The sequence below is a fragment of the Mustela lutreola genome, chromosome 4 (genome assembly GCF_030435805.1).
Source record: "Mustela lutreola isolate mMusLut2 chromosome 4, mMusLut2.pri, whole genome shotgun sequence".
NCBI lineage: Eukaryota > Metazoa > Chordata > Mammalia > Carnivora > Mustelidae > Mustela > Mustela lutreola.
In genome coordinates, this window is record NC_081293.1 from 182930166 (window position 1) to 182957658 (window position 27493).

General features: G+C 40.8%; 1 protein-coding gene and 1 pseudogene across 3 annotated transcripts in view; one reads left to right on the forward strand and one right to left on the reverse strand.

Moving 5' to 3' along the window:
* Positions 1-27493, reverse strand: part of CHCHD3 (coiled-coil-helix-coiled-coil-helix domain containing 3) — a 276805-nt gene that overhangs the window by 116453 nt on the left and 132859 nt on the right. The gene's annotated exons all lie outside the window — the stretch shown is intronic.
* LOC131830034 (large ribosomal subunit protein eL15-like) lies at positions 481-26360 on the forward strand (annotated as a pseudogene).

Consider the following 27493-nt stretch of genomic DNA (forward strand, 5'->3'; position numbering starts at 1 on the left):
TTCCTCATCTATAAAATGGGAATGTTAATAGTACCTTCCTTATAAGGTAGCTATGAAGTTAAATGGATTAGTATTTGCAAAACACTGAAATCTTCACTGTATGTTTGTTCAACTACCACACATGATGACACAGCTTGGTTCTACTGAAGAGTGCATAAGCATGGCAACAACTCGCAAGTCACAATGAACAACAGCCTATTGTATGATGAAAATTCCAGAGCATCGATCAATCAAGATACTAGATATGTCAAGGACACATACCAAAAGAGGCCTGAGAATGAGTATGTAGTGAAGGAAATGAGCTCTGCCTTTCCTCTGCCTGGACTAGGGATTTGTCCACTCCCCAAGTTCAACAAACTCTGGTCGATGTAGTAGACATGTCAAGGATGACAAAACTCTGCTTCAAGGACCTAGAAATCTAAAGAGGGAGAGAGATGATTTTTAAAAATCACAACATAATACGATGATAAAGCTAATGGCATGGAAATCAGAGAAAGTGATGCCAATGGAGTCAGAAAAGGCTTTGCCAACGAGGTCAACATTGAGGTGAGTCCTAGAGGCTGAGTAGCTGTTCATCCACCAGACAAGAGAAAGGGCCGTCCAGGCTCAGAATGCAGGAAGCCTAAAGGTGGAAAAGCAGACTGCATTCAAGGACTGGCACCACATGTGAGTACCTGAACTGCTTATTCTACATTGTCTAAGCCCCCAAACCCCAAATACACAAGACTTTGAATGGGGGGAGGTGTCTATGACACAGTGCTTTCTTGCTATATCGTGCCCAGGCTGAACAAGTGTGAAGAATCAGCAGCTGAGGGATACCCCAGTGGTCTGAGGCTGGTAGCACAGGCTGGGGAGAGAGTCTATAAAGACAGGTGGAAAGATAATTGAGAACGATGTGGCATCACTATGACCCGCTTGGAAGCAACTACAAAACAAGAGCACACTGATGAGCAGCAAACCAAGCCAAATGGGTGTTGATGAGCAATGGATTTAGAATGATATCTGGATGAAAATCAGGGATATAAAGAGCCAAAGGCTCTCTAACTTCTGATTAATTTAGGACATAGAAGCCAACCAAAGAAAGGGGTTCTGCATGTCTGTTTTCTTGAACATGCAGAAATGACATCACAACCTCAACCACTGAGACCTGGGCATACAACTGTGTTCATCCAAGGTGTTCCTGAAATTAGTACGATTATGTATAGATTCAATAGGAAACAGATTTCTCCATAGAACAGGTAAAGAAAAAAAATGGTTAAACTTAAAAAAAAGTATGACCTATTTGTTGTGATAGTCACAACAGATTTGATTTCAACAAAGTACAAACATACTTTCCTTTTCCAGTCAACAGCCTTTGAAGCTCTCAACCACGGAGCCTAAAAATGGAAGAAATGGGTGCAGCTATGGCAAACCAGCACCCCCTATCTGACAGATGTGTGTGAGTAAGTGTGTGCTGGGTGAAGAGAACAGGAACCCTCAAATGCTCTACACTTTCTCGTCAGATTACTTAAACACATCAATTTAGAAACAATGGGAGGAAAAGTTTACTAATGAAGCTAAAACAGAGAAGAAAAAGATAAATTCAACAAGGACACTCTGAAGTCCTATAGATACCACAAGCTTGGAGGGCATCCATTGGGAGAGAGCAGCAAGGAACCAAAGCGGAGGTAAACAGGTGTGGCCATGGGTAAGACAGAGGTAATAAGCATGGGAGCAATTCTGACAAAGCTTTACTCTGATCAAGCCTTGTTAGCGGGCAAAAGCATGGGCCGGGAAGCCTGAGAAAGTGCTGGAACTGGCATGGTGAGGGCAGATGGGGATAATTTCTATTGTTCCCTCTTTCTCTTTCCTCTGGTGTTTACTTTTAGACTCTTTGTCATAATCTTTCCCTCCCTTATTTATCCATCTTTGCACTTATCAAGAATTTCCTTTTCCTCATGGCTCTTTTCTTGGCTTATTTCTTCTTCCTCATTTTTGTTCTTGCCCTTAAGTGGGCAAAAATGTATGTGATGCCTTAGTTTTTTGTTGTTTCCAAGTTCAAAAGAGGTCAAGTTGAGTACGTCACACATCTGACTCTCAAAATCCAGAAGCATTAGTTTCACCCCCCATGCACTACTTCTTATGGCTGGATTCCTTTTTTTTTTTTTTTCCCCCTCCAGACAATTAGTAAGAAAAAAAATTCAGAGAAAAAAAAAATTCCCTATTCCTAATTTAACAAATACATTCTGAGGTCTCTTCATCTTTGCTTATATGAATCTCTCCCCGATCTTTCCATTACTTCTCTAATTTTTAACTTTGTGAGCATGGAGAACAAAGAGTAAGAAGACACAGTATTATGACACATGTAAAACTGTGATGCTTTGTGTGAGTTTTAAAAAAACTAATTTTTCAAAGAAAGCAGAATGCTTTTCTCTGGTAAGTCGAAGTTAGCATTGCCATTCTGGACTCTCACATACATGGGGGGAAGGCCAATGAATTCCTGAGCCCCCTCATGAAACTGGATTTCCAAATGTCTCTTGTCTACTGGTTATCTATTTTTCTAATTATTTCCCAATGATCTAGTTAAACAATCCTTCTCATCCCTCAATTCCATATACGTCTCGATTAAATCTACTTTCTTCTACTCTTCATCCTAACCAGTTTATGGCTGCCTGGGTCTACCATTCAAGTGCTCTTCCAGAGAATTAGAAAGAATAACTAAATCACTCAGTGGGAAAAGATACAAACTGATAAAAGTGAAACTTTGTTGAGCAGCCTCTTTTTTCCCTAAATGCATTGCTTCTTATCACCATTCCTTATTTTCCTGAGAATGAAAAGAACATTGTAGGAAATTATTTACAATAAACTCTAAGTATGTAATTTCTTTTGAATGCATTCAAATAGTGTGGGCTGCCTCCAAGTTTGATTCTGCTGTTGTTTAAAAAGAAGAGTAAAATCAATATATATACCTCGGAGCCCTGTACTTGGTTGGCGAGTTTATTCTGAATCTGGATAGAATCTAAAAGTGTTCTATACAATCCCAACAGAGACGATTAACCAATAGACTCTCCTTCTACCAGAACTAGTTCCTGTCTTTAAATGAAATTCCTCCTGCTGAAACTGAATCCTTAAAAAAAAATTAATCCCATACTCAGATGTAGCTAGAAAAGAGCCAGTCATAATCCTCCATGTCGTACTTCTACACATACTACCAGAAGGTAATCCCCTCAAACTTCTCCTCTTTTAACTAAATATCTGTGTTATGCAGCTACATATTTTTTTATCCAGCTCTTCAACTGCAAGGTGGATCTTTTCTGTATGTTATTCAAATTCTACACCCCTCTCAGGTTATTTAAATTCTGTGAACCTTGATTTCTTCATCTAAGAAATAAAGCTAGTGACACCTGACTTTTTCCTCTCTTTTAAGAATCAAATTAAATCATATGTGTAAAGGCATTTTTAAGAAGTTAAAAACAACATACTCATTCTAAGTAGGTATGTGAGCAAGCAAATGAGGAAAAAAGGACCAGAATGAAGAAAAGACATTAAGGATAACACAGTTAAAATTTAAGTCAAGCTTTGTCTATATTTCCTGCACTCACTAAAGCTTATTCACTCTGTGACAACTTCCAGTTTTGAATCTAATAAGGACTAGCATAGCAAATGATAACAAGTTAAGATCTTACCTACTGCTGCATTCAGAAAGATCTACTGCAAAAATCTTGAGCTGGCTGCTGGATGGGCGATGGTGTAGTTAGGGAGACAAAGACACTGAAGTTCAAATCTAGCATTTACTAGCTTTAGGATCTTGGAAAAATTACACAGGCTATCTAAGTCTTAGATTCTCCATCACCAAAATGAGGACAATAATCAGAGTTCTGGCACAGTGTGGCATACATTTGGGAAACAATACAGTCAGGACCAGTAAATGATACACAAATAGAAGAGCTACCTATGTATTTTATACATTAAGTTGTAATAAAGCATCTAAATACAAATTCTTTGCCAGTTGTCTGAAATAAGAATGAGTCCTTTTCTTTGAGTATGGCTCTGCTGAGTTTTCTACCCTCTTCATAATAGACTATCGTTAATTTGAGCTGGTTTTCCTAAAGATGAGTGAGGACCAAAAGACCCTCACAGAGCAACCAGCATGCAGGATCCCTCTTGATTTCCATCCCCCAATCCTTCCCACAGTTCTCTCACCCAAACCCACACCTAATTCAATAGCCAGTTTTCAGTAAATCACATTTATGAGTCTTTCCAAAGCATTCACCTTATTTTTCATATAATAGCAAGAGATGACATGACATTTAACTAATTTATGCAATAACAACACCTAACATAAACAGGCTTGCAAACAAACATGACCAACTTTTGGTAAGCATCCAACTTCACTGATCAGGTAATGCACAGGAATGTCAGAAAGTCTACTCGCGATGAGCACCAATGAACCATGGAGATGACTGACTCTATTTCATGAGGGACTGGAATGGAAGTTGTTTAACCTACCAGGTGGATTCTGGGGAGGTCAAAGGGTTCCACTACAGCTGAATCATCACCACCACTTTTGCTTTCACGCTAATCCCATATACCTGGGTTCGCTCCAGGAAGATCCCACATAAATTGTTTACCCTTCTTTGACCACATGATCGCTAAGACAATTGATCTGACTCCCTCCAGAAAGCTACAAAACAAACTTTCAAGTTGACCAAATCCAGTCACAAGATTTCAAGATTAGTCTGAAGTGATTCTAGCTTGCAGGAGGCAGAGACAGGGAAAGATCCAGGAATATTAAACACAAAGCATACCACTAAAAAACAAAACAAAACAACAAAAATCCCCCAAAACACTCTTTGGCTAACCTTATAATGAAAGCATTTTCTGCACAGTAAGATGTGTGTGGCCTCCGTGTACACCACTGGATGAGCGGAGATGTCTTGCTCCAGCTTCAACAAATTGTGTTCTAAATGCAACCCAAACTGTTAACTCCAAAGAACTGGCCGTTTAAACCGGGTGTTTCTCAAAGACTTATAGCTACAATCTGATATGTCACACAAGTATGAGGAGCAGGACAAGTAATCCTACTCTACTAATAAAGTATCAAAGATTGTGACCGACTGACTTCTTACACAAACCACAGATGACCAACGATTATCCCCGTGATAAGCTGCTCTCATTCCTTGGGTTTCTGGGTTGTTTTCCAAGTGAGAGTGCTACAGGTGGCACCCTAGAAATGCATACCATCATCACCCCTTTATCTATCCCTTTATTTATAATGTGGGTAATCTATGCAGCACCACAGCACATATGAACAAAGAGAGAGAACTATTGTTCTACCACTGAGGTCAGTAAACTGGAGCCCAAGGGCCAAATCTTGCCTACCACTTGTCTTGGAAATAAAGTTTTATCGAAACATAGCCCCATCCATTCACTTACATATTTGTTCATGGATGCTTTAGTGCTGCAATGACAGAGTTACATAGTTGCAAGAGAAACTGTTTGGCCTGCAAAGCTTAAAATATTTACTATCTGGCCCTTTACAGATAGTTTGCTGACCCTGGCTCTAACAGAAATATGGTACCTTAACCAAAAGGCCTAGAAAACCTAGTCTTCTGACACTTTGGGAGAGAAAATGAATAGCTATATAAAGAAGATGCTTACCTAACATGCAAGTCCTCTCCAAAAGCAAGCAGATGACTTAGATACAGAACTAGTTTTCTGAATGACCAAACACAGACACTAAAGATCAAGTTCTCTCAACTTACTATTCTTAAATACAAGACTATGAGTCCCAGAGAGGACAGTTCCTGAACTTGTGTTTTATTTATCGTTTATTTGTTTATTGTTCGTTCGTTGCCATAGAAAAGAGAAGCAAAAGTGATGATGGAGTTCCAGGATGGTGATGGCATGCTCTTGTGTGTTTTAGAAGAAAGATATTCTGTGCTCAGTATGTCTACCCAACAAACGGCTCCTCCAACCCAAGTTCAAATTCACTTAGAATTACAGGCTTGCTATCTTCCAAAATAAGAACATAATCGTTGTTCACTTAATTATTTCATTTTATGCATCAATATTTTCTTAATGTTCTCAGGTTTTAAATTTTAAAAAGCTATTTACAGATGGCTTCTTTTAAATATCTGGCACTGTAGTTTTCCATGAAAATGGCTTTTTAAACTATACATCCCAATACAGCTCACTTCTTTGTTGCATGAGAGTATGAAAAATAATTCTAGACTTCATTTCTTTTTTGTAACAACACTTACTGGCTGAATGAGAACCACAGTAACAAGTACTGCTTGGGTTACAATGGGAACCACATGTCATATCCTCATATGGGCCCCCGGGAGAGAGGCTGTTCCCTACCTACCACTGACAGTTTCCTCTTGACAAGTCACCACCACAGAGAAGCAAAACTCATTGAATGCCATTAAATGTGGAACAAGGGGAAGGAAAAAGTCACATGAACAATATTTTAGTGTTAATATGATGATATCTGAGTAAATTATGACTCCAATTTTGAAAAGATTTGAGGGTCTATATATACATACAAGCAAAAAAGCTAAACTCTACTCATAATGATACTCTAATTTTATAAAACTCTTCTCTACCAAAGAATTCAAACCAATTATATATTCCTGAAATATACTTACACCACTACTTTCCTCCAGGCTCTGAAATTTCATTTAAGAAATGTAATAAAAGCAAGTAAATTCCAAGTACAAGGACAAGTTTCAGTACTCACCCCTTGAAACTGTTCTTTTGCAAAGTAATAAGATTAATCATCTACAAGCCTCTGTATATTAGGCCCATCCTAAAAATAAACGGTAAATAAGCCTAATAGTTTCTTGAAGGATGTGTCAAAAATCTCAATTTACAAATAAATAAACTGAAATTAAGAAGAGCTTGAGATCTTTAAATAAAAAAACAGAAAAACATAACACACACTGACAATAAACACAAAAAAAGTTTACATTAGTCATCTTCCAAAGACTATATTCAAAGGCAATTGTTTGAAATTCTGAGTGTATTTTTCCATTAGAAAATGGCCCAAAGGCAGCAGTAAAGCCTAAAGGGGACTTCTTACCACAAGTCTCAGAGGCTGATGGCACTGGGTTAGTGAGATGTCTAATTTCCCTACAGAACATAGGGAATTTGCAGAGAATTGTAAAGTTTTAAAGGATTTGAGAAGTCCATTCTTTCAAGCATCATCTCTGTTGATAGGAAGGAACAAAGGTTCAGCAACAGTAAATGACCATCAGTGGACCCAGAGCCATAAAGAGTCAACACAAGAGCCAAGAAGCACTGCCTCCATTCCCGCCATCTTTTTCTGGGTACACACAACTGAGGTTGACTGGATAAGCGTTCTTAAGCTCACAAAGAGAATGCAGAAAGGATAGGGAAAAACCTGTTATCAACTTGGCAGGCAAGAGTCAGGCCAGAGGGAAAAGAAGAAACAGCTTAAAGTGAGTGCAGGGAGACGGGAATGAATGTGCTTGTAGAGCACAACGCCTTCTTATCCTAAGAAGGAAGAAAGGAGTTGACTGACCAAATCACTCCTGACTCAGAATCTATTTGCAGGCCTTGAATGTGACCTTTCCCAACAAAACTACTAATATTAGCACTAAGTACCTCAGCTAAGTAATCAACACTCTCTGGTTCATGTCCCCCAAAGCCTAAACACCAAAGAAAATACTACAAACTTCAGAAAACTGCCCAACACATCACTGAAGTGCCACTCCCTGATTTGAGTCCATGCCTGGTCTGTACCCCACACCCTGCTTACACACTAAAAGAAGTCTCAGTACCGTAACCCGGCTTCTCTTCAGAGGAGACGGAGATGGCAAACATACCAGCAGGTACTTTGATACATTTCAACTTTGATCAAATGTCCATGTGAAAGGCATAAGCCCTATTTTTTCCCTTGAGCATAACATTATTTTGAGTATTTAAGTCCGGCTTCTAAGTTGCTTGACCAATTTCTAGGAAGTTTTATTCACTTAAACAGGTTTCTAGCTACAACTGAGACTGTCAGCATTACTGTAGGTCTACTTACAAACTGCTACTCTGTATTTTACGGACAGGGCAACCCTACCAGCAAAGTAACTACTTACTTTTTTAAATCCCTTGGCCAATAACAAGGAAACATCATTTCAAACAGTCATGCTTTATCAAACCCTCACCATCCATAATGTGCTGAATGTTGTTGGATAAACAAATTAAGTATATCTTATACAGAATCTACATGTAAACCTTCATGTGAAAACTCACGTATTCCCACACAAGGTCAAGAAGGAAAACCAAACTCAAAGAGCCATTTAGAATATGGATTCAAATTGGAATAATGTCTTGCTAAAATGAGATCAAAACACGTACCATGTCACAATAGACAATGTCACAACAATGTCATAACAGACATTCAAAGATCAAATGCATCAATAGAATCTTCAATAAATTTGTTTCCTTATCAAAAAATTTGTATTAATAATCTTTTTCAAAACCTTGATATTCTAGTTAGTTTTAAATGCCTGTGTGTTTCACCATAGTTAGAATGTGATTATCCATTTATAGACAGATTTGTATGTGACTGGACACTCCAAACCTGGTTTTTCCATATGGATAGATAGATAAGATTAGACACAGATAGAAATAAATATGTAACATATTCAGAGAGAAAAAAAATTTAAATTATTCCATTTACGCAGTGGCCAGATTTCTGGCAAGTGCAACCAGTTAGAACATAGTATTGACTGTGAATAAGATTTATTTTTTTAATTCTTAGCAACGGGGTGTCAGGGTCTGTAAACCTCACTATACATGAGTTTTATGTGCCTTCAGATCTTCATGCATAAAATTGCATGTAAAATCAGATAAAAATCAGAACCCAAGTTCTACAATCAAATAAACACACTTTTTGGAATATAACTTATCAGTGGGAGATAGACCCCACTCAATAACCAGAAATATTTTTGGCCTTTAGACTTTGAAAGATTTGTTTAAACACTTTTGCAACCCAAAGATAAAAAAGAAACACACATATGGGAAGTGTAATTTGACTTAGGGAATGAGCAGGAATAATGAAGCCCAAAAATACACAGTTGAAGTGTTTAAGTATTCATTAGTTCTATGCAATAAATAAATGGGTACTAGACTTCTGAAGAACACCTCAATCCTTTGCAGACAACTCATCAAAACCTTAAGAATAGCATTTGGCTTACAAACCTTAGACTAAATATAACCAGAAGACTGGAACCTTGACCACAGTTGGAGAAATAAGGAATGAGAACAAAAGAACTGTTGGCACTTCTTAACAAAAGAAGTGTTAAGCTGACTGACCAGGGTGAGATTATGTGATGATAATGAGACTAGGAAAAAGAGACTTGGTTTTAGTGAAATACGGAATACATCATATGGAAATTCTGGAGGCTAAGAATGATCAGACAAGCAGCCTACTGAGTGGGAAGGATTTGGTCTAATATTACCCAACGATGGTCTCACAATAACATGACATAAAGACATGAATCACAGGATGAAGTAAAAAGCAGGGTGTTTAAAAATAGCTCAATTGTTTTTAATTTATAAATCTGTCACTGTCTCACAGTCATTTAAGGGCAATTCATTATTCCTGGTTTTAAATATAGGGAAGGACTAACCTCTCCTCATTTGACCTGCTAATACTCCAAATTCAGACAACCAACAACTGAGAGGTCATGGTGTAAAAGGGACAGACCGGCTGTGATCAGAGTGAGGGACTGAAATCCTTTTTTATAAAATTCTTCTTCTTTTTTTCTAACCTCTTTAAAAAGAAAGAAAAAAAAAAAAGGAAAAAAGGCCAAGCAAGTGTGGAATATACAAAATTCACAGGACACCAGAGTTCAAACTACGGAGTACGTATTTTTAAATGAGGATCTCTAAAGGACTCCCAGCTTGGTTTAAATAGAAGCAAGCAATATTCCAATACAAACACGTTCTTTGAGATGTGCTATCTCTGGGATATGCAATGCAAAGCATATGAAATACCAAATGTCCAGCTCGCTTGCTCGCTCTCTCTCTCTCTCTCTCTCTCTCACACACACACATACACACACAGCATGAATTCATGCCCAGCCACCTGAGTGCCACATGCCTTGAGAGAGATCTAAAGCTGCGACAAATTAAACTAGATCCTATTTCTTTAAGGCCCAAAACTGAAAAGAACTGAACACTAGTGGTGAACCTGTATCCCTTTGATCTTCATTGTAACAAAAAAGCAAGATGACATGCTCAAATGAAAAATGATTTATAATGGATGAAAGAAGGGCTATTCTTTCTTTGAATTTATCTGTTCGGAAGGGAAGAGGGTGGGGGACTTTGGGGGAGAAAAATAAATTCTGGAAACACAAAACAACCCTTACAAGATAATAATATCAATAATGCAGTGGAGCAGGGAGCCAGGAGAAAGAAAGGATGTGAGGAAAATCACTTCAGTCTCCATTAGAAAGGGGAGAGATTCTAATCTAACAAATGGGTGGAAGACAATTTCTCATTTAAGTAAGATAAATTTTAAAAGAACCTGATTATGCTGCAATGTTGCAAGTAGAAAACATGGTACCTCACGGATTAACCCTGTACTACAGTGACTCTGGAATTCATTTCAAAATGACTGGATTTTATTACTGCTTTCCAGCAACAATTTACTACTTTATAAGATATAAATATTGGGAGTAATAAATTTGTCTGGTTGCTACCCCTAAATATTAAAATTTAACTTAATTAAATGCATTGTTCACAGGGGACACAGTTCCCCGAGCTAGCCCCTCAGTATGGTAATGTGAAGTTTTAACTGAGTTTATATTATTTATACAGATTTTTTTAAAAATCTGTGGCTGGTATTTTTCACCTATGGAACAACCTATCAGCACCCAGCCATACTAATGCCACACTAATGAACTGTTTTATTGTCAATACTTTTTTTGTTTTAAGCCAGAGTATAACTCAAACAAGATCAATGGTTTAGTCAGCCGAATCACGACTTATTTTTGTAAGAATTGGTGTATACAGGAGCGGAGCAGAAGTTCTAGAGGAGAACCTTTGGAGTTAGCTATAGTTGTAGCTCTTACAACCTGAAGAAGTCATTTAGTTATTTAATATGTATGTAGACTCAGACCTGTGCAATGTTCTGCAAAGATCCATGACACTCCTAAGTCATGATACAAGGTGCTGAAGTAACAGAGGATCGCTGCCCCCATCCACTAAGAGCTCATATCCACTGGGGAAGTGGAGCAGAAACACAGAAGCAGAATAACAAATTTCACAGTGGATGGAGAAATGTTAACAAAAACAGTTCCAAAAGAAGAGGCTCAAGAAAGAGTTAAGGTGGAAAAAGATGGATATTCACAAGCAAAGGCATTAAAGCACGGAGGGATGGTAGCCTGGAAATGCATGGCAGGCTCAGCGACCTGGTTCATGGCAGTGGCATTGAAGCTGCCCTTGGAAATATGGCCAATAATTAGCTAAAAATAACAAAAATAAATTAAAAAAAAGTAAAAAAAGGAAATATGGCCAAAGATGAGGTAGTAAAACCGAGCACGGGCAGACTATGAAGATGCGCCTTGGTACCCTGCTGAAGCTCCAACTTGACGTGGAAACCATGGCGGGCCACTGCAGGACATCCTGCCTGGGGCTAACACATCAGAGGTCCACCTGAGATAAACCAAACCACTCCAGAGGCGGTGTGCAACACTGAGGCAAGCAGTGGGGATATGCTTGAAGGGATAAAGGCTAAATGTCACGAAGGCCCAGATAAGGTCTGTGCCAGACCTTGGATTCCAGGGGGGTTTTTTGGTTGTTTTTTTTAAAGAAATTATTTATTTATTTGACACAGAGAGAGAGAGATCACAGGTAGGCAGAGAGGCAGGCAGAGAGAAAGGCGGAAGCAGGCTCCCAGCCAAGCAGAGAGCCTGATGCGGGACTTGATCCCAGGACCCTGAGATCACGACCTGAGCCGAAGGCAGAGGCTTAACCCACTGAGCCACGCAGGCATCCCTGGATTCCAGAGTTTTCAGGAAGTGGAATCAGCAGGGTATGGAAAAGGAGGCATGGCAAGGACAACTGGATTTCTGATCCAGAGGGTGGTCTCGCTCACTGAGAAAGAGAACAGCAGTCTCCGACGCAGTCTGCCAGGGAGAAGAGAAGACTCGGCTCAACACTCCGTGTCGAAAACTACAGCCTAAGAATCTAGACTCTGAAGTTGTTGGTTTATAGCTGATGGCTTGAGCCCTGGGAGTGGATGAGACTAAATGGAGTACAGAGGCTGGAAAGAAGTACTCACGGGAACCAGAGGAGCAAAGGAGATGATGGACACGAGCGCATCCCGTAAGGTGCACCTTCGACACAGAGGTGCTTTTCTTTTAATGACGTATCAGTGCCCACCCTCCTTATCAGATAATCTCTGATGACTTTTTATGAACAATTCTATATATTATGGGATATGGAGCTAATGATTAGAATCTAACAGATGACAGAACTTTAGGCAGTGCAGTTTATTAATACCTATCTTCACACAGATTACATAAGCCCACGCCCCCAGATTAGAACATACAGTAAAGGGCTCCCTATAACCATGACAATGATGGATGTCAGTCTGGTCCCCCAAAATGTAGTATAACAGTAGTTTCATGGAAAATCATAAATGATTGCTGATGCTTCTGACCCCTTGCCCAGCTGTCTTTATTAACCACAATGAAGTGAAATGGAAAATCTCCTTTACTCTGAATATGCACACCAAGTCTCTGGAAACTTGTTTTTTTTGTGGGGGTGGGTTTGGGGGACAGAGACAACAGAGGGAGTGAGAGAGAATCCCAAGCAGGTTCCTTACCCTATGCAGAGCCCAACACGGGGCTGGATCTCACAACCCTAATCTCATGACCTGAGCCAAAATCAAGAGTCAGATGCTTAACCAAATGAGAAATTAACTAGATGAGCCAGCCAGGCACCCCTCCACTCATTTCTAACGCCTCACAGCTAACCCTGTTTTTACTGTTCCTACTCAAGTAGGTATAAAAAAGTCTACACATCTGTAAATGTAGAAAAAGCTGGTAATTTGATCAAATATGTATTAAACTTCAGCTCCTCCAAGATTACAACACTGACCCTTGCCCAAGCATTTATAATAGTATCGACAGCTGCTGCCAAAGTGCATGGAAACAACTGGTTTAAAATGGCTTGAATTTCTAAAACAAGTGTTATTTTTCAAAATATAAAAGACACTGTTCAAATAGCTCTATCATTTATGTACGCATTAAGCTGTTTAAAACTGACAATCTTTAATAATAGGATCTTCTCTGAATTAGATGTCCATTTCCAATGCCAGTCAGAATGGATTTCAGAAGCCCCAGAAGAACTCAACCCTAAAGACGACTCAAAGGTAGGTTTCAGTAAGCAAAAACTAGTCTGACAGAACTCAAATCTGTTGGATACATTTAAGACTTCATTCTAACTTTTTTTTTAAAGATTTTATTTATTTATTTGACAGACAGAGATCACAAGTAGGCAGAGAGGCAGGCAGAGAGAGAGAGGAGGAAGCAGGCTCCCTGCTGAGCAGAGAGCCCGATGTGGGGCTCGATCCCAAGACCCTGGGATCACGGCCTGAGCCGAAGGCAGAGGCTTTAACCCACTGAGCCACCCAGGCGCCCCTCATTCTAACTTTTTTAAAAGGTACCATCTTTCCCAAGAAGTTTCTTACACTACCCCTAAAATCAAAGATATCCATATCGCGAAGGATCTTCGGAACGTATTTAAGTGTTCAGATAGTAAGTCTATTGATTGATACAGGTGAAGCAACTGCAGCCTCTTTCTCTCTTGGAAGCACAGAACCTACAGAAGATTCCCTCAGAAAGACTAGGCTAAGGTCTTTCGCTGGAGGCCTGATGAGGAGCGTATCCTGTTACGGGAGGAGGATGGACCCAGGCAAGAAGAAGACCCGGAACGTGAAGAGAATGAAATCAAGGATAAAGGGTAAAAACTAAAAGAAGTCCAGGAGACCTGGGTGAAATTCAAGTTGGGACCATGAAAGGACAAGTCAGTCAGGTAAGAGGTATCAACATCTGATTAGCAACAAAGATGCACCGGGCTGGCCATTCCATCATGTCTCACCTGACCCTGTTCACCTGAGGTTGCCTCAGACCTGCCCTGAAGAAAAAACTGACCTGGCATTCACACAGTAGAATACAGAATCTCGGTGAATCCTGTAACTGAGATAATGGAGCCCATTAGGTTGCAAACTTCTCTCCCTCCAATTTAAATTTCCTCACATGATCTTCTGAAGAGGATTTCTCTTCCCTTTTCAAAGACCCTCATCTCTAAACTTGGATATATCCCACCCCCCCGCCAAAACTCCCTTAAGATTGTGTTCTATCAACTTACTACCACCTTTTTGCATTTTTTATCTTTCTCTTGCCACTGGATTCCTGCTCTAAGCTCTCAAACACATTAATCTCTCTTTAAAGGAAACTTCTCCATGCAAACTGATACAGCTACTATGGAAAACAATGCGGAGACTCCTCAAAAAATTAAAGATAGAACTACCATATGACCCAGTAATTCCGCTACTTGGTATTTACCCAAAGAAAACAAAAATATTAATTCAAAAAGATATATGCTCCTCTATTTTATTGCAGCATTGTGTACAATAGCCATGATATGCAATGTAAGTGTCCTTCCATTGACGAATGGATAGAGAAGATGTGGTACACAGACATAGACACACACACACACAAATGGACTATTACTCAGCCATAAAAAAGAATGAAATCTTGGGGAGCTTGGATGGCTCAGTGGGTTAAAGCCTTTGCCTTCGGCTCAGGTCATGATCTCAGGGTCCTGGGATAGAGCCCTGCATCGGGCTCTCTGCTCGTGGGGAGCCTGCTTCCTCCTCTCTCTCTGCCTGCCTCTCTGCCTACTTGTGATCTCTGTCAAATAAATAAATAAAATCTTAAAAAAAAAATGAAATCTTGCCATTTGCAGCAATATGGATGGATTTAGAGGGTATAAATACTAAGTGAAATGAGTCAGTCAGAGAAAGACAAATGTCATATGATTTCAGTCGCGTGTGAATTTATTTGTTCATAAAACAAATGAACAAAGAAAAAAAAAGAGACAAACCTAAAACAGACTCTGTAACTATAGAGAACAAGCTGGTGGTTGTCAGAGGGCAGCTGGGGGGGCTGGAGATGAGCGAAAGAGAGAAAGGGGATAGAGAGTACACGCATCCTGATGAGCACTGAGCAACGCACAGAATTGTTGAATCACATATTGTACACCTGAAACTAATACAACACTGTGTGTTAACTATACTTGAATTAAAAAATGAGCTAAAAACAATGAAGAAAAATTATTTAAAAGAAGGGGGGTTAATGAAGGAAAAAAATAAGGGAAAACTCCCAAAACACTGCTGCTTCTTCAAGGTATGTATTCTTCACCACAGTTCTTTCACAGGTTAAAGTCCTGACAGAAAAGTAACTTCCTCAGCTTTTTCCTTTTTTCCCTTCTTTAACTACCTGAAAGCTGGCTCTGATTCCACTGCTTGAGGTATGCACATTATTAGGTAAGCTAATCACTGATCGATAATTGCCTAAGTCAACGGCCTCCCATCAGCGCTCATCCTGCTGGCCCTCTCTGGGAACCATTTCTTGAAGCTCTCTCTTCTGCTCACAGCCAATACTCCTCCTTCTCTCCTTGCAGATGGCTCCTATGTCATCTCCTCCACAACTCTTCCTCCAGCGGGTATCTGCCAAAATACTACCTTTGCCCTCTTTTGTCTTCTGTCCACATTCTCTTCTTTGGAGATCTCCCCACTGCCGATCTTTACCGCTGTGAGAAAGATTCTCAGACCTCTCTCCATCCCTGGCCACCCTCCCCAGTTCCAAAACTGCCTCTAATTTATTTAATGAATATATCCACATGGATGTCTTGGAGGTACTTCAAACACAGCAACCTGAAACATAACTGGTCATTAACCAAATCTCAAGCCATCACCATCCAATTAGACAGTAAGAAACATGACACAGGAATAGGCACAGGAAGTCTTTCTTCTTATAGTGACAGGTAGATGTTTAAGGGTTGGGAGAGTGCCTTCCTCAGCTTCATATACAAAGTCAGAGAACCTATAGTTTTGAACACCACGAACATGAGAGAGTATTTCCTCCATGACTGCTCTAAGGACCACAGTACTTAAGGTCTGCCCTAAGGAAATAAGAAAGTAAGTGAAAGCCTCTCCATCCAGTCACATGGATCCTTACCTCATCAGATGGCCTTAGGATTGCCTATTTGCTGCTTCAGTAATACACCAAAATGACAGAAACCTTAAACTGACTTAGTGATTCCTGTCAGTCTTTGAAATCAGAGTAATCTTTATGGTATGGTGTAGCTCACTTCTCCTTTTGGACCTTCCACTTCTAAACTCAGCAATGCCTACCATATATAATCTCCCCCCTTGAATGCCAATGTACAGTCTCCTAATAGAAATAGCTTCGCCTTGCTGGAAAGACTAGCCCACATTCCTATCCTAAAAGATTTCATCCTTTTTATCTCTCCTTTAATCTGCCTCGACATGGCCACAAGACTGGCCGTTTGGGTACTCTGTGCCTTCTAACCTGTCGGCCATTAACAGGCCGCCTTACCCAGCCCGTAAGTTCCAATGACATTCGTGTACTCAACATCCAGAAGCAGGTTCTGCTATCTATGGGTTCTCCCACCTCTGGATCTTTTTGTTCCAGCTGTCCTCTCAGTTTGGATGCCAAAAACCTTTCAAACCCCTAACCCCTCCTTTTTAAAGTTCCAGCTCAGATACTCACTCTTCTAAGAAATTTTGGCAGGCTCTCTCCTCATTCATCCCTATAGCCCAACCTTATCTCTAGAGCCTGAATTCTACCTCGGCCCTTTAGTACTCTGTGTTTCTACCTGTGCCTATGTTGATCTTCTGAACTAGAATTTTAGGCCAAGAGAGTGTGAGTCATCTTTGTAATGCCCAGAGCACTAATGATACATTCAGCACATAGAGAGCAATATATTAATGTGGGAAAACACTAGACATGGAGTCACAAGAGCTGGTTCAAGCCACAACTTGGTCACTTATGTGGAAGTAGTGATTTCCATCAAGTCACGTAACTTTTGTTTTTCAGCGCCCCCCCCCCAATAAAATGTAAAATAGTAACTCCTTAATTTGAGGATATTCAAAGGCACAAGAGGAAGAACAGCCAGGAAAGTTCTACGGAAAATCAGTATAAAGCAAACAAATACAAGACAGTATTACTAGAATATTTTAAAACACACTGTGTGTTGATAAAGATGGACTCTTTCTACAAAAGAAATGCTGCTATAAATGATTAAGTGCTGGCTACAGAAACTCGAAGAGACAAAAACATCAGAGGTTTGCTCACTGGTAACACTTGATCTCTTTAAGATTATTACATTGGTTTATTATACTGGAGTGTAATATGCTAATCAAAGTATTAAAACTCGCTTTTAAAATGCAGCAGTTTGTAGCCTTCTGTAACTTCAGGCATTAATTTGGGTAAACAGTCATTATACTACACTCATATGCCTAACTCCTCAGTTATACTTTTGACATAAATGTCAATTACATGAAAGAGCTTTTGAAAAAGAATCTGTATCATTTTTTCTTAGGATTCAGTTAACAACTTACCTTCTCACTGACCAATGTAAATGAGCTTGTAAATTTCAAGTTCTGTGAGGGGTCTCTAAATGCCAGCCCAACCCCCAACACGCACACGTTTAACACAATGTCTGCGTTACTTCTGAAAAGAAGAAACCCACTGTGCAGCAGGCGGTGTGAAATATAAGGCAGCTTTACAGTGCATTATGAAAGCAAGAAAACAGCCAGCTGTGAGTTAGAAATAGAACAAAATTTTGAGTTGCAAACCCAAGGGACCTTCAGGTAACATTGAAAGTATTCCTTAATGATGAATAGCTGATTTCATTTCAGACCCACTAGGAACACTGTAGGATATATTTAACATTTTAATTTTTGGTTTCAAAAAGCAATAAACCTGTTGGTCAGACTGAAGCGTGGCGGTCACAGCGGCCGATCTATCCATCAGTCCAACATAGCTGGGCTTCACCAGCAGACCCTGACACCAATTAGGAAACTGAAATAGCGAACTGCTGCTACCAGGTTACAGTTTTGCCAATTAGAGCACATCCTGGGTGAGAGCTACCAATGAACACTGACTGGAACCCAGGGTCAGGAAGGAGAGGTGAAAAGCACCTCATGCAATGAATGCGACATGAAAAAGAAAGATTGCAGGAGGGACAGAGGAAAAGAAGCAAGACAGTGTAAAATCAAACAGTACATTTTATTGTTCACTTGTCAGAGACATGCAGGCACTAAGACAAAGCAAAAGCAAGGCGCTTCCCTTGGTCTCTGTCCTGGAAGGAACTGCTTATTGGCCAGCCCAACTCGGGAGCCCATCGCTGTGGTACGTGAGCACTGAACCTGCCATCTCCAACTGTTTCCTTTTAGTCAGGATTCACAAGTTAAGCCAGCTCATGCAGGGTCTGAACGTCAAAGCCAGCCCACTGATAGACACGTATCAAAGTGCTGGAAGGACAGTATTTCAGATCAGGCTCATTACTGGCACACGAACCTTTTCTGCTAAAATTTCTCTTTTTTACATCCTACAAAATTTTAAGGACCTCCTTTCAATTTTTCCACCTGAGTGTCTCTTCTAAGCCACAGCTTATAGCCCTGGCTTACCAAAACGTCATCAAATCTAAGGACCTCAAAATCTTCCCCCTGAGTCCTTTCATCTAGTCACCGTTCCCTGCCTCAGAATACCTTCTCTTAATTCCATTTAATCGTCTGGCTTTGAGGGACTCCCAACTGATCCTTTCTGCTCTGTGTCATCTGAAAAAGCAAAAGGCAAAAAAAGCAAGGCTGACACGAAAACCTTCCAGAGTGTGGAAGTTTGGGACTACAGCTGTCAATTTCAGAATCACACAGAAACCTAGGTCTGGATCACTTCCACAAATGTGGAGCACATTCTGGCCTGAGTCAGATGAAAATGATAGACAAAAATTTCCTACACATGAAAAGAACTTTAAAAAGCATTTTTAAAAAGCATTTTTCAAATGCTAAAGTGCTATTATTCATTTATCAACTGAGTCACAGTTGTAACAACCTATTTTCCACAGGATCTGATGTCAGCCTCATTGTGGTGACTCAAATTCAACTCTGGTGGCTCTCTGTTCTGCTGCCATGAGTTTTGTGAGAACAAGACCAAGTGATTCTAATGGTGTACACTCAGCCTGCGTTCTACATATTCATCTGCAGAGGAGCGTGTATTTCAATGATGGACATGGAAAGCATCAGTCAGAGTTTATCATAAGTTGCTTCTAAATTGTTCTAGGGCCCTAAAAACATAAAAGATATCAACTTTGGCTACCAGTTGGAATCATCTGGAAGCTTTGAAACATGTTGCATCCTAGGTCCTACCCTGCAGAAATGTTCTTTTTTTTTTTTTTTTTAAGCCCCAGTTGGACTTGGTCTATATCTGGGTCTGCTGGTCCTTCCCTCCAAAAAGATACCAGAGGTCAAAACACCAAAATACAGCACAGCTAAGACAAAGATCCCAAGTATTTCAAAGGTTTATTACACACACGGGCACGGACATGGCTAGTGGAGTCTGGGAGCAAGGGGGCCACAGGTAAAAGGGCTCCTACTCCAAAAGTAGGTGCAAGGAGACAAATGAGGTCGGCCGCTGGGGATACCCATGTAGAACTGAATCCCACCAGGGGGATTTCTTAACGAATGCTGGGGGAGGACGAACTTCTGGTGGTCCATTCCGGTTGCGGGGAGGGAGGTATCAAAAGGGAGGAGACGGTACCCCTGCTCGGTCTTGCTGGGAGTAGCAGGAGTGAGTTAAGTGGCAGCATCTGACAATTTCCACCCTAGTAGATGCTTCAAGGTTGGACAAAATGTCATTATGCTGGGAGTGACTTATCCTACCCAACCCTATTTTTCTAGAGTAGCCAAGCAGAGAACCACTACTCTAGCAGGGCTTCTCCAATTTTAATGCGCATATTCACCTGGGGATCCTGTTAAAATGTAGATTCTGCCTCAGTAGATCTGGGCTGGGTCAGAGAGTCTGCACTTTCAACAAGCTTCCAAGTGACAGCAATGCTGCTATTCCATGGCCTGCACAGCCCTGTTCTTCAGAACAGTCTCCCCCTGAGTTACAGGCTCTCCCAAGTGGAAATCCGGTGGTAGCCTTTGGCGGACCCATTCTGGGTTACTTTGGAACATCTGCAGGTACTGGCAAAACTAACCACCCTGAGAATGGAGCCCAGATGAGTGGAGAATTACTACAGTCATCTTACTCCAGAGTGCTGCCCCTCAAATATTTCCTGCCTTTATTAAATAAGCAGATAAATGTATATCTGCTTATTTTCCAACTGTCTTCTCACTAGAACGGCTACTCAAAGCAGCAGCATGTGTGTCAAGCTTCCCACTGTAACCCTAGAGGCTTCCAGCATGGCACAGGTACCCAAATTTGCTGGCTCAAGGAGGGACAGCATGAGAGGACGTGGGCACCGCATGTCACGCTGGTGTTTGGTTACCCCAGTCTGTGCTACCAGTTCATTCTAGGCAAAGAGAAGTGGGGCAACAACCTCAGTCTTGCCTTCTGGCCAATAATTAGGTAGGTCTGCCTGGCAAAGGGTGCAACATAACAAAGACAAGAGACTACCCTGCATCTTCTCAATTCTACTTTTTTAAGATTTATTTGAGAGAGAGAGAGAGAGGGGATAAGCAGGGCCAGGGTAGAGGGAGAGGGGGAGAGACTCTCAAGCAGACTCCCTGCTGTTATGCCTGAGAATAACCCTCAATCTCAAATCCACACGACGCCCCCAAAGGACCATGATGAAACGGCAAAGGAGAAACTCTTGAGCCTCAGGAAAGATATTAATCCCTCCTCAGAATTCAATCACTCACAAACGCCTACTACCAAAACTACTTAAGGTCCCACAAAATTAGAAAACTAACAAAATTAGAAGTGCAAGTACCTGAGGCAGCATATAAGCAAGTGAGACATAAAACCAGTGAGACTCAGATTTCACTGACGAGCCTGGACCTCAGAAGGCCAGCACTGATTCTCAATGATTTTCCAATTGTAGGTTGCTACCTATTAGAGGACTGTGAAAATGTTTTAGTGGATTACGACCCACTGTCTTTAAAAATGAAAACAGAACAAAACAGAAAATATGAGGGCAGAAAGTAGAATTTCTTGTGTTTATTAATATATCCATGTGCATTGCATCATAACTTAAAATGTATTATTGGAGGTCACGACTTTAAAAAATTTTAAGTACCCTTCTACATCAAGGAGGGCCATATTTCATACAGGGTCACAACTAAATAAGTAATGTTCACAAACTCAGAAGGCACATTTATACTAGAGACTCAATGGCGTACGTAGTAGCTCAAAGCATGGGTCTGAAGCCAAAGTGATTGCCTAGTGGTGAAAGGTGAATTACTTAACTTCTCTAAGCCTCAGTTATTCCAATCACAGGAACAGTAATACTACCACCTCATGCTATAACAATCAAATTAGATACATGTGGAATTCTGGGCACAGAGCCTGGCAAAAGCAAGTGCTTGATAAAATATTACGCTTTATTATCACTACTTAAATGCAAGTCCGCAATGTCCTTTTACATTATTTCAGTGGTAAAATATTAAAGAACAGGGGTTCAGGTGACTCATGCGAGCAAGACGGGGATGGCTACCTACGTAAAAACTGAGGAAATCATCTAATTCTGCAAGAAGGTACTTGGAATAAAGAGCTCGCCATTGCCAAAGGGCAAGATGGAAGAGGCATGAACTCACAGAAATGCCACGAAGTGAAGACACAGTGAAGAAAGAGAGCACAGGTCGATAAAAGCCCACGTAACTTCTCCTACCAGGACACCTGCATCTTGCTCTCCCTTTAAACCATCACCAGTAGCTCTGACCCCGGCCTACAAAAGTACGAAGGACCTTAAGCTCACCCTGAGTGCCAGCCTTCTTCCAACTGTGAGAAGCCACATGCTGTGTTCTCAAGAACCAATTATTAATTAGAAGCCCTGGAGGGCTGGACGGTGCTTGTTATTATTAAATCCAATATCAAAAAGGGATGGGGATAATTACTATATTTGCTTTTCCAACTGGTCTTGATGAAATACGCTGAAGTTATTCTTGACATAAGTGTCACCACTGGTAAAGCGCTCAATTTGCTGGCGTCTCATCAATGGTACACTCGAAACTCCTATTGCTTGCTGTTAAACTAACAGTTTATATTAGGCTAAACACAGTTTGGTAGCCATTGTCAAGAAAATTGGAGTTGCTCAGGCATGGCAGCAGTTACTGATGTTATTTGTTTGGAAGCCTTGTGATTTAGTGAATCACTAGCAATTGTTAAGCAAGTAATTAAACTATAAAGCCAAGACCTGTGATTTTCAGTCTTTTCAAAGCAATAATCATCAAAATTCCAAGTACCATTTAACTGATTCCCTTCTAAACACGCTGGCAACGTTTATGTTGTCATTCATCCAGTTGCATAGTTTATAAAAACTAGATTATGGCCTTTATAGAAATTATATACTGCTCAACGACTTCACTAAACATGAGAGGTTTAAAAGAAAAACTCACAGAAATTATTTAATGAGAACTAGACATAAGAAGTTTTGGATTTCCTCACACATATGGCTATCTTAGGTTTAGGAATACTTCATAAGTCCTATTTTTAGGACTGAAATACTAAAATAACCAGACTATTGTTCTTATAACCTTTTCCAAACATAAGAATGCATTATATAAATTTCACAATTTTTCTAAGTGCCTTTAAAATTACAAGCAATTTAGTCTATGATTCATGTACCATACTGACTGCATGCAATTTTTTTTTTACTCTGCATCTCAATTATGTCTTAATATTATGGGGGCTGAAATGCATTAAATAAATCATATTTCACAGACTCCCGGTAAAGTAATAATACTTACATGCATTTTAGAAGAAATTGGCCTGCATTATAAATGTATTCATAATGTCATTACCTGCCTTTCCATGCTAAGTGAAATATTAGGCAGCAGTGCCTACCTACTTTGAACCACTGATGAAAGCTTTTAGCAAACCTTGTGCTTTATTCTATGGCTGGCAATCAGCTCTGTTAGTTAATATAATCCAATGTTTACAAACAGCAATTTATCCAATATATAAAGCAACTTTGTAATTAGTGAAACATTGTTACTGATTAAGATTTAATCTAGTGGCGAGCATTTCTGTTACATAGAGACTAGCGTGTTTTTAATCACTCAAAAAAGGACATTGCCTTTTCGAAGCACCTTACTACTGTAAAGTGTTTTACTTATAAAGCATACAGCCATTAAGAATATTAATTCATTAAAAATCTGTATTACTTAAAAACAATACATCAGTGGTGTTATAAAATGGTAAGGGGAAAAAATCCTAGCAAATACCTTCAACAATTTAAGAAAATGTATGGTATCTGAGAGACCTGCCAACACAGCTCTTCTCCATCCAACTGTTAAATAATCTTTGGTTTACATCCCTGCCTAACAACTTATAAGGCACTTTAATGTACATTATCTCCGATGATATTCCCAATCATTCTGTGAAGTATCGTGGCTATTAATCATCTCCATTTAACAGATGGAAATACTGAGGCTCATGGACATTACATGACTTGCGCAAGGACATAAAGCTAATAATGGCAGGGATTCACACTCTTTCCTCCATGCTACACCGCAGGCTTAGTACATCTATTTCCAGAGCCTGAGTAAACAATCTGAGTAACCCATCAAGAAGAGACAGAAATATAGACTAGAGATTATACATGATTTGGAAATGGGCTGTTCCTAAAGGTCATTTGGAATTTGGTTTGCGGAGATCAATGCATTCAGTCCCAAACCATCCTAGACAAGTCCTTATTTAGTCTATAACATTTCTGAACCACGTTAACATAAAAACTTTGTGATCCTAGGTAACCTAACCGTCATTCTATACTATCGTCTCTAAGGAAACATGCATGTTGCATGGAAATAAGAATGCCAGAAAGCTGTCCCCACATGCCACCATCCAGAGCAGCAGGGCTCCTCCACCATCTTCTCACACATGTATCCCCATGAGTTCCCCCCGCCATCACTAAAGGACTAGGAAAGGAGTTCTCCAGGAAGAAAGTTGAGATCTCTGAGCCTGGGGGAGAAGAAGGCAGAAGGGCCCAGAGAGGAGTCGGAGCTGTGAGGACCGGACCGCCACTGTTCCCCCAAGGCATGGGGTGCGGTGAACATTGAGTGTGTGAGAGTTGGGGTTGTGGGGAGCTGCAGGGTGTTGAGTAGCAACAGGCCATCCCAGACAGATCCATTTTGGGTCTCTCAAAAAAGAAACTAAGTATTTGCTATAATGGTGGAGGGAATACAATAACCAAGCATACAAGCCCTTAATAAGATGAGTACTCACAAGAAGAAGACAGCTTTGCATGGTTTCAAATACTGAGAACTGTCGGTCACTCACTTAAACACTAAAGAGCCCTTTGAACCAATAGGAAGGTTTGCGGAGGAGGAATGAAGAGGGTATATACTCAAGCATCAAATTCACGAGTCTGGGGGGAGGAAAAAAACCTTGAAATCTTGTAAGAAATTAAAAAAAAAAAATCCTGAAAAACACAGAAGAACAAGTGAGTGTGTGGCATTCCCATTTATATTAATTGTCATCATAATTTCTTCAGTGGTTCAAACTGATTTAATTCAAATTTCTTTTCCCCAGAGTCCATCCACTAATAAACAGTCCCTACGGACATATTCTCTTTTGAGGAAAACTATTAAACACATGGCTCTGTAAATGTATCACATGGGAAATTACCTCCTCCAAGGAGCTCGCTACCTAAAAGGTGTGAGTGATAAGAGGCAAAAACATATCACATCTGTCACTCCCATTAGCATTATTAGTGCTAATGAAAAAGTACATGAACAAGAATACACACCTCTTAGTTCGAATGTGTTACCAACAGGGGCTGGATTCGTCGCAGCTCCTGGGATCGAATGTTAGCGCGGCACGCTGAAGGACCGCACCAGTCGATGCTCGTGGTGGCTCTGCAGCACAACGTCAGCTATTTAATTACAGTTTTCAGAGCATTTAACACCTCCTGGCACACAGAAGCTGGGTGTGTGTGTGCCTGTGTGTTATGCAGACGGTTCAGGGTTTCAGGTATAACTCAATTATCTGGTGTCCCTGGGAAATCAAGTGCTCCGTGGAAGTGCATGTCTACGTAACTGAGGCTTCTGTCTTCATGCAGTCTAAATCCCTGATTAAATCTTGGCCATCTGTAAAGGAGATCTTTCCTCAGAGTCTTTCATCTCCCTGTCTCTCTCTAGGCATCGGGACAGAAAGAGGTGAAGTGCTTCTGAGTTTTGTTTTATGGATGAACTAAGGCCAGCATTAGGGACAGTCATCGCCAAAGTACTTCAACACAGTGGCTACTTTTTATATTTCATCTCTTCTTCCAACGTCGGGCTTTTAGCAGTCATTTCTCCGGGGATCACGGTGATGGCTTCTAATTTACGGACTCCATGATTCACTCCAGGCTTGGAGTCTGTGGCATCTTCCATAGTGGGGGAAATAACTAAATGTGTTAAGAAATACATCTATGCCTCTCCGTCTGGCGGCAGCCTTTGGCTCACAGCTAAGCCAATGGGGGCACTTGGAAGCACATCCAGGAGCTGTGGCAGAAGCAGCAGTCCGACATGATGTGTTTTCTTCTCGGGGTGCACCATGGGCAGCACTGACAGCTATCTGCGCTCCACCACCCAACCCTCCTATCCTGGCCCGGTAAACCACACAGACTCCAGTATAAGGCCAAGCAAAGTTATGTCATCTATCAGATTCCTGTACAGTGTGGCAGCCGCAAACACCCAGTTCCTAGGGGTGCGCCCAGTTCCTAGGGGTGCGACCTATGGCAAGCCTGTCCCTCATGGGCTTAACCAGCTCAAAGTCTGCTCGAAGCCTCAGTTGGCTACAGAGGAGCGAGCTGGATGCCCCTGTGGGGCTCCGAGAGTCTTGAATTCTTATTGGGTTGGCCGAGATTCCACATACAAGTTCTTTGAGGTCATCCTCCTGGATCCAATCCACAAAGCTATTAGAGGAAATCCTGACACCCAGTGGATCACAGAACCAGTCTGCCCGCATGGGGAGAAGTGAAGACTGACACGTGTAGGTCATAAGAGTGGTGGCCTTGGAAAGGTTCACAAGTTCTGCCACAGTATTGGTGGCCCTTGCTGCAGGCATGGAGAAGATGTAGTACCCTCAGCTCCACCGTTATTGCTACTACAGTAATGTTTGCATATTTCCTACCTAATAAACAGTTTAGGTTAAAAAAAAAAAGAAAGAAAGAAAGAAATATATTGACTAAGCATCAATAAGTCTAGGACTGGGGGCATAAGGAAGAAAAGCACATGGTTTTATTATTCTTATTAGCAGTCAGAAATGGAAAGAGAAAGGTATTGTTGCATTTACCCTGTCAGTTTCCATTTTTAGAAGACAGCAGGGGGAACTCTTAGACCCGAGACTCCACATCTAAGATCCAAATTCCAACACAACTAAAGAACCCAATTTCTCAATGGCCAACATTCTCTCAGAATAATTTAAAGCTGATGCTTCCCAATCACAGGTGCCTTATTTTTAGGCACACCTATTTTCATTCATTCTTACATGATTCTTCCTGCTAAAGGCATTATCATCTGTGTGTTCAAATGAATGAAAAAGATTATAGTAGGGCAGCAGTTCGTTGAATTCTGTCCACAAATACGTGACTATACCCAACATAAGAAGGGGTAGCCAATGTCTCTACTGAACAATGGTCCTCAGGTACACAGTCATCCTTGAAGACCATAGTTAAAAGAAGGCACTAGATTTCTTACAACTGCATGGCGGTGCTCTCTGGCTGCAGTTACTGCCTAGGAAGCCACATCTCTACACCACTCTGGAGGCCGCTCTCAGCCATGCTCCACTAAGTCTCCCTACTGCTCAGCCTAACCACACTTCAGCTCTCAACAAGGCTTTTCCTTATCTTCTCCCAAACATCCCCTCTGAGACCATCAGCCACTCCCCAGCCCCTCCCAGACGACAGCACTTTCTGCAGACTCTGCTCCCCTACACAGATTTGTGACTTAAGATTCCATCACTTCAACCACAGCCTCCTTATTGTCTTTTGATCCTCCTTAACAAACTCTAACTCAAACTTCCACCTTCTCTAGCCAATGGCCCATTGCCTGGGGCTGCTGGGTTCTCTACGTGGCTGGAGACCACAAAAATGAGCAACTCAATCTTGTTCTTCTTAATGCCATCATCTCCCCTGCTTTTCCAGCAAACTGCTGGGACAGATGCACGGTTAGCCAGGGCAGGAAGGTAGTCAGGGAGTCAGGAGATGTTTAGGAAAAGCGCGGGACAAGGCGGGAGAGCACTGGCGC